The 8,135-nt window shown below is 35.6% G+C and overlaps 1 pseudogene; it reads right to left on the reverse strand.

Moving 5' to 3' along the window:
* Positions 1 to 1,047: 1,047 nt before the first annotated feature.
* LOC102492675 (glutaredoxin-1-like) lies at positions 1,048 to 1,364 on the reverse strand (annotated as a pseudogene).
* Between the last annotated feature and the right edge of the window lie 6,771 nt (positions 1,365 to 8,135).

Raw genomic sequence — 8,135 nt, forward strand, 5'->3', positions numbered from 1 at the left:
ATCTCCTAATAGTGTCTGCATTATGGATCCTGGTTCATGATTCTTTTAAAAAATTTATAGGTACTTCTTTATTAAAAAAGAAATGAAGCATTCTCACTAGCGATCACAGAAGAAAATTAATTGAATTTTTTTCAAAGTGTGGGGGAAAAACAGAATCATTTAGGACAGTGTTTCTCAAGGTCAAATTCTTTCACAGACATATGCCAGGATGAGGGTTGCATGTTTTATTGCGATGAAGTTTTACATTTTATGTTTTAATTTTGCTGATAATATAAACTGAAGTCATATATAGTTGTTCGGATTTGCCAGCATGACCATCTTAAATAACAGAGTACTGCTGGGTGATTGCAGCATCTGTACTGCACCCACGTGGCACTAAGTCAAGGCCAACCAAGTTTAACTTCATAGTGTCTCGCAATGGGTTCTTGTACCCTTCAGATAATTATTGACCATTTCCTATGAGATCTTGAGATGATGAGGATGAGAACACTGATTTAGAGCAGTGGTTCTCAAGGTGGGATTGGGAGTAGTTTGTAGACTGAAAACACACACACATACACACACACACACACACACACACACACCTAAAATACCCATTGATCTCATAAACTTCATAAAGTCAAACAGAGCAAAATAATTCCAGCTGCTAGGCTGAAAATCAACGATAGATTCATCCTGGAAGCGGTTTTGGATAAACATGACTGAAAAACACTAGTTTAAAGGTAGAAATACGCTGGCTGATTGAGAATGATTAATAAGAAATGTGCACCAAAGAGAAAGAACATCTTTTGGGTCAGTGAGTAAATCCTAAACAAGAATTTCCAAAACCCAAAGGGCCGATCCAGAAGAAAATCAACATGGTCCATCAACCTGCTCATTCCTATGACTAAAAAGAAGTTGGTCCACTTTTTAATACTGAGTCAAAAGAAGAAAAAAAGCTGCTGTTGTCTGAAATTTCATCTGCTAAGAAGTGTTGTGACCATTTGTGATGTCATCTGCTCTGAAGGGGTCTCCAGAAGAGACGTCAGCCTGGGGCCTGCTCTATAGTTATTGCAGGGCTCCAATCTGCTTGAGCCACCATGGCAGCTCCTTTTTCCGCTGCATAGTTACGAGACCTGTGTATCAGCTATAACGTCTTTACCAGAAAAGATTTGAAACACTGTCCATGCTCCTATGAGCTCTAGGAAATAATCTTGGACTTCATCCATGTTGCCAGTGGCTATAATATCTACAAATTCCAGAATCCCTTGTTTGAAGGGCAATTGATTCAGGGTGTCCTGGGTCCTGCAGCAAGGGCAGGTGGGCTTTATGAACATCACAAACTTTTCATGTTGGATTTGGCTGTTCACAAATTCTTGAACCATGCTGACAGACTGTAATCAATCCAGAGGACTCCTCAATTGCAGATATTTCTTGGAGTGTTATTCTGGTTCACAGTTCTTGATTTGTCTCTGGATTGCAAATAGAAGCTCCGCCAGATTTGCTGTTCATAGTTTTTTCTTGTTACATTAAATTTTCTGTTTAAAACAAACAAACAACAAAAGAGCTGGATATTGTTAATGTGGTAAAAACAGATTTTATTCAAGACCTATTACAGTAAGGGAAAAGAGACCTCAGTATAGAACTGGGCATGGTTCCAAATACAACAAGAATAAGTAGATATTTATAGTAGCCAGCCAGTTGGGAGAGGGTGGGTAGATGGATATAAAATTACTAGGAGGAGACATTAAGAGTAGGGGGAACAGGACTGATCATCTTTTTTTGGAATAGTTGCTTGAGTTCCTTGTGAATTCTGGTTATCAGTCCCTTATCTGACACATAGTTTACAAAAATATTTAACCATTCAGAGAGCTGTCAATTCACACTAATTACTGTGTCATTTGCCATGCAGAAACTTCTTAGTCTGATGTAATCCCACTTGTCTATTTTGGGGATTATTGACTGTGGTTTGGGGGTCTTATTTAAGAAGTCTTTGCCTTCCCAATGCCTCCCAGAGTTTCCCCTGTGTTTTCTACCAGTAGTTTTATGGTTTTACATCTTTTGTTTAGATCTTTGATCCATTTTGAATTGAATTTTGTCAATGGTGACAGGTAGTGGTTCAGATTCATCTTTCCGCAGGTAGATAGCCAGTTTTTCCAGCACCATTTGCTAAAGAGATTTTCCTTTTCCCACTGCATTGATTGGTGCCCTTTGTCAAAAATCAGTTGACTGCATGTTTTTGAGTTTATTTCTGGGGTTTCTATTCTGTTCCATTGGTCCACATGCCTGTTTTTGTGCCAATATCATACGTTTTGATTATTACAACTTCGTAATATATTTTGGGGTCAAGGATTGTGGTGTCCTTTACTCCGCTCTTCTTACACAGGGTTTCTTTGGCAATACAAGTCTTTTATGATTCCAGACAAATTCAATGGTCATCTTTGCTAGAACTGTGAGGAATTTCTGTTACTCTGGTTGGAATTCCATTAAGTATGTAGGTCAATTTGGGTAGGTAGTTTTAAAAATTACTTTAGGTGAACCATGAGAATTCTGTAAATACTAGGGAAGCATGTAGGATCAATCTAAAGGATTGGTTGATTAGGTTGACAGTGAAACTTAAGTCCTCCTCTAGTCTTCTGGGCAGCTCTGGCTGCCCTAGAACCCAACTAGTGCATGAAATTGGAGAAATCAAAACACTTGCTATTTGCATTTCTCGACTGAGAACTGTAAGATGGAAAGCATGATACAGAACCACTCCCAGAAGAATTGAGTCGATTATACGCACTTCTATCAAGATGTGTTTTAATATTTATTATTTTCCCTTGCCCTTATTTCTAATAAACTAATTTGACAAATGAGGTTTGTGACTGGGCTTAAGATAAATGCAGATATAATAACGAATAATGCCAACACATTTATTTGTACAAAAGTTTAAATGGAAGCATTTTGTGCATTCATTAAAATACTCATAGATTATCACAGTTGTCTTGCTGTGCTCTCATGGAGATATGAAATATTAGTCATTAAGGATTCAGTGAGAAAATTGCAAATGCCTGAAATTAAATCTAATTTTGTGCATTAAATCAAGAAGTTTCTATTGTTGAATTTGAGGTCATTTCAGTTCAACAAATATTGCTAGACACTTTAATAGGCACTAGGGATAAAAGGATTAAAATATCCAGAGAATTCTCTGAACAAGCTTTGTCTTTAATTGGTAAGGTGGAATAGCAGAAGAATGTTCTATGTGACATGGGGTTAACGGGAATGGATGAAGTACTACAGGTACTTTAACAGGTCTGGCATGACAACAGCTTTGTAGTATAGTTTTGGGTCAGGACGTGAGATGCCACCCACTCCACTCTTCTTGTGCAGAATTGCTTTGGCAATACAGGGTCTTTTATGATTCCAGACAAACTTTATGATTGTCTTTTCTAGATCTGTGAAGAACGTGTCTGGTATTTTGATTGGCATTGCATTAAACATGTAGATTAATTTGGGTAGAATTGCCATTTTGATTATATTATTTCTTCTAATCCTGGAACATGAGATATCCTCCCACTTTTTTATGTCATTTTCAATTTCTTTTTTTTATCTTCTCATAGTTTTCCTTATGGAGGTCTTTAACTTCTTTGGTTAGATTTACCCCTAAGTATTACACTTTTTGTGGCTATGGTCAATGGAATAACTTTTTTCAGTTCTATCTCAGTCTGCCTGTTGTTCATATACAGAAATGCTATAGATTTATTGATATTAATTTTGTATTTTGCAACTTTACTGTATTCATATATCACTTTCTGAAATTTTTTCATGGAAATCATTGGGTCATGTATGTATATGATCATGTCATCTGCAAATAGAGTTTCACCTCTTCTTTTCCTATTTGAATGCCTTTTATTTTTTCCTCTTTTCTGATTGCATTGGCAAGGATTTCCAGTACTATATTGAAGAGGAGTGGAAAAAGTGGGCATCCTTGTCTTGTACCCATTTTTAGTGGGAAAGCTTTCAGCTTTTCTCCATTGAGGATGATGCCACTATAGGTTTTTCACAGATAACTTTTATTGTGTCAAGAAATGACCCTTCTATGCTGATTTTGCTGAGAATCTTGATCATGAAGGGATGTTGTATCTTATCAAATGTTTTTTCTGCATCAGTCTATATGACCATATGCCTTTTATCTTTCTTCCTGTTAATATGGTGTATTACATTTATGGTTTTGCGTATGTTGAACCAACCTTGCATTCCTGGAATAAAGCCTACCATGATGTATAATCTTTTTTATAAGTTGTTGGATATGATTTGCTAGTATCTTGTTGAGAATCTTTGCATTTATATTCACCAGGGATATTAGTCTATAGTTTTCCTTCCTTGTCCTGTCCTTATCTGTTTTAAGGATAAGGTTGACAGAGGCTTCATAGAATGAATTAGGGAGATAGTCACTCTTTTGGATATTTAGAAATAACTTGAGCAGAAGAGGGATTAACTCTTCTTTGAAAATTTTGTAGAATTCAGAGGTGAAGCCATCAGGGCCATGGCCTTTCTTTGTTAGAAGTTTATTTTTTACTGATTCAATCTCCTGGCTTTTTATGGACTTATTCAGACTTTCTATATCTTCCTAGCTCAATCTTGGTAGTTTATATGTGCTCAGGAATTTGTCCATCTCATCCAGATTGTCTTTTTTCTTGGCATATAGATGTTCCTAGTATCCTCTAATAATGTTTTGTATTTCTACTATGTCTGTTGTTATTTTGCCTGCTTCATCACAGATCTGATTCACCTGGTTCCTTTCTCTCTTTTTCTTAATAACTCTCACTAGCGGTGTATCAATTTTGTTTATTTTTTTGAAGAACCAGCTTTTATTTTCATTTATTTTCTGTATAGTTAGTTTATTGTCTATTTCATTTATTTCTGCTAGTATCTTTATTATTTCCTTTCTCCTGGAGTTTTTTGTTTAATCTTTTTGCTGTTGCTTTTCCAATTATCTAAGGCAATCTATTTGTCTTCTTTCCATCTTCCTTTTATGTGCACTAATTGCTATGAACTTCCCTCTTATGACTCCTTTAGCAGTGTCCCAAAGATTATGGAAACTCGTGTCTGATCAATCCTATTAAAAGACGGGAGAATGAGTCGAAAAAAACACTCTCTAAAGATGACATACAAATAGCTAAAAGGAATATGAAAAAATGCTCAACATCTCTCATTGTAAGGGACATGCAGATCAAAAAAACAAGGAGATACTATTTAACCCCAGTCAGAATCACTAAATAAAATAAAAAAAGGATAAGCACTGGCAGGGGTATAGTGAAAGGGGAAGTCTCTTACGCTGCTGGTGGGAATGTAAATTGGTCCAGCCACTGTGGAGAATTATTTGGAGATTTCTCAAAAATCTACAAATAGAGCTACCTTATGATCCAATAATCCCACTCCTTGATCTCTACCCAAAGGACATAAGAATACTTAATCGGAAAAGTGCTTGCTGAAACTGATTGAATAAAGGATATACAAACACAAGAGATGGGTGTGAATGCCAGGTGTGGTGTGTGTGAAGGAGTGGATCCTAGGGAAGGACACTTGGAGGAGGGATACAGAGGCAGAGCATTGATGGGATGGGGAGGTGCAGTGTCCAGTTTGATCAACTGGACTGGGGAGAAATGTTCACATATTGAAATGTTCACTTTATAAGCTAAACAATATGATTGAATATATACATATATATATTATTACATATATATATGTAATATTACATATATATAATATTATATATGTAAAATAAATATGTAATATTACATATATATAATATTACATATATAAATATATATATATGTAAAATAAAATTCTCTTTAATAAAAAAAAATATGCTTGTATGTTGATGTTTATTGTGGCACTATTCAAAATTGCAAGCCAGGCTATCAAGGAGAGGCATTGTATGTCCCCACTTAATATATATCAAGTGTCTGCACTCTATGACTGAAACTGATTGACTAAAGGATATAGAAACACAGTATATAGATGTAAATACCAGATAGAGTGTGTGTGAAAGAGAAAGGTCTGAGGAAAAACATTTAGAAGAAAAATAGGAAGGCAAAGCATTAATAGGACAAAGAAATGTGGTATTATCTGTTGAAGATATTTTATAAGTTTATCAACTGTACTAGGGAGAAATGTTCACCTGTTGAAACATTCATTTTGTAAGGTAAATAATGTGATTGACTGTATAAAAGAAAATGAAGTAAATAAAATGAAAAAAGATAGATAAACTTACAAAGAGAGAGAGAGAGAGTAGGGGGAACATTATCTTTTCCCCCAGTGTGTCCATTTAGCAGCAATAACAAGTTTACTAGAGAAAACAAAAAACAGTCTTTTCAATAAATGTTAGAAAAACTGAACACCCACATACAGAAACAATTGAAACTAGTCCCCTATCTTTCACCATACAGAAATAAACTCAAAATGGATTAAGCACTGATGTAATATCAGATATCATGAAAATACCGTAAGAATACATAGAGGGCACACTTCACAACATTAATGTAGATAGAGTCTGAATAAAACCTCAAAATCATAGGCAGCAAGGGAACCTGCAGTTAGCGTAACAGCTATGTCACTGGACTCCCACGTAGTCGACCACGGTTCGCGTCCTGGACCTGGTGGCTTAAAACTCATGCCGGGCGTGTGTGCTTGCATGCCCAAGATCCCGAGAGGAGAATGGAGGAGAAGGGATTGTGGCATGACCACCCCCCCGGGGGGTGATTTCTTGCTTTCTGTCTCTATTACTCTCTGCCTGGCTGGCGAGCACACGCACCCTATAGTGAAAACCTCTCCAAAAAAAAAAAAAAAAAAAAAAAAATCATAGGCAGCAAGAGAAAGAATAGAAAGTGAGTCTTAATCAAAATAAAAAGCTTCTGCACAGCAAAGGAAATAATTAATATATCAAAAAAGATAACCCACCAAATGAGAAAAATTTGCATATTGTACTTGACAAGATCATAATAACCAAAATAAACAAGGAATGCAAATGACTCAACTGCCAAAAAGCAAGTAATCTGACTTAAAAATGAGCACATGACTTGAATAATCAGTTCTCAAAAGAAGACATGCATGAGAAAAAAGGGAAGTACAAATTAAAACTAAAATGAGATATCATCTCACTCAGGTTAGAATGGCTATTATCAGAGACAAAAAATAACAAACGCTGGTTAGCATGCAGGGAAGGAAGAACTCTTTTACACTGTTGCTAGTAATGTAAAGTAGAATAGTCACTGGGGCATAATGTCTTAAATTATCTAAACCCCAGTGTTGCTGCAGAACTATTCATTATAGTGAAGCTATGACAGCAACCCATGCATTCATTAACAGATGAATGAATGATGAAAACATGTGTGCTGAAAAATTATTTAGTCATTAAAAGGAATAATATTCTGTCATTATAGGAAATAAGAAAATCCTGAAGGACATTATATTATGTTTAAAAATCAGGTGGAGAAGGAGAAATTCCATATATTCTTGCTCATATGTGGAAACTAAAAAGATGACCTCATAGAAATAGAGAATAGAAGATAGGACCAACAGATAGTGTAATGGTTATGTCGTTGGATTCCCACTTAGTTGACCATGGTTTGAGTCCCAGACCTGCTGGCTTAAAACTCAGGTGGGGTGCATGTGCGTGTATGCCCAAAATCCTGAGAGAAGGGACTGTAGCATGGCCACTGACCCCAGGGCGTGATTTCTTGTTTTCAGTCTCTCTGTCTCTCCAGCAAGTGCATGCACTCTATAGCAGAAATCTGTCTCTCTAAAAAAGAAAAATAAGTAGAGAGTAGAAGAATGACTACTAAAAATTGGGAATAGTGGAGGAGGGGATCAATAGATAGATATTAATGGATGTAAAGTTTAGATTATGAAGTACAATTTAGAAACTATAATTTATAATAACTTACTGCATATCTTAGAGTAGCTTATAAAAATAATTTTGAATGTTTCCTATTTAGTGTAATGGCAATGATTAAAAGGATGGGTATGCTTAGTATCCTGGCTTGATCATTACATGCTATAGTCTTGTACTGAAAAATCACATTTTACCTCATAAATATAATAATTATTTATAGGGTAAAATTATTATGTGTCAATTTTTAAAAGGATTGTGGGTTGAGAGGATATTCTTA

This window comes from Tupaia chinensis, unplaced genomic scaffold (genome assembly GCF_000334495.1).
Source record: "Tupaia chinensis unplaced genomic scaffold, TupChi_1.0 Scaffold141724_1, whole genome shotgun sequence".
Taxonomy (NCBI): domain Eukaryota; kingdom Metazoa; phylum Chordata; class Mammalia; order Scandentia; family Tupaiidae; genus Tupaia; species Tupaia belangeri.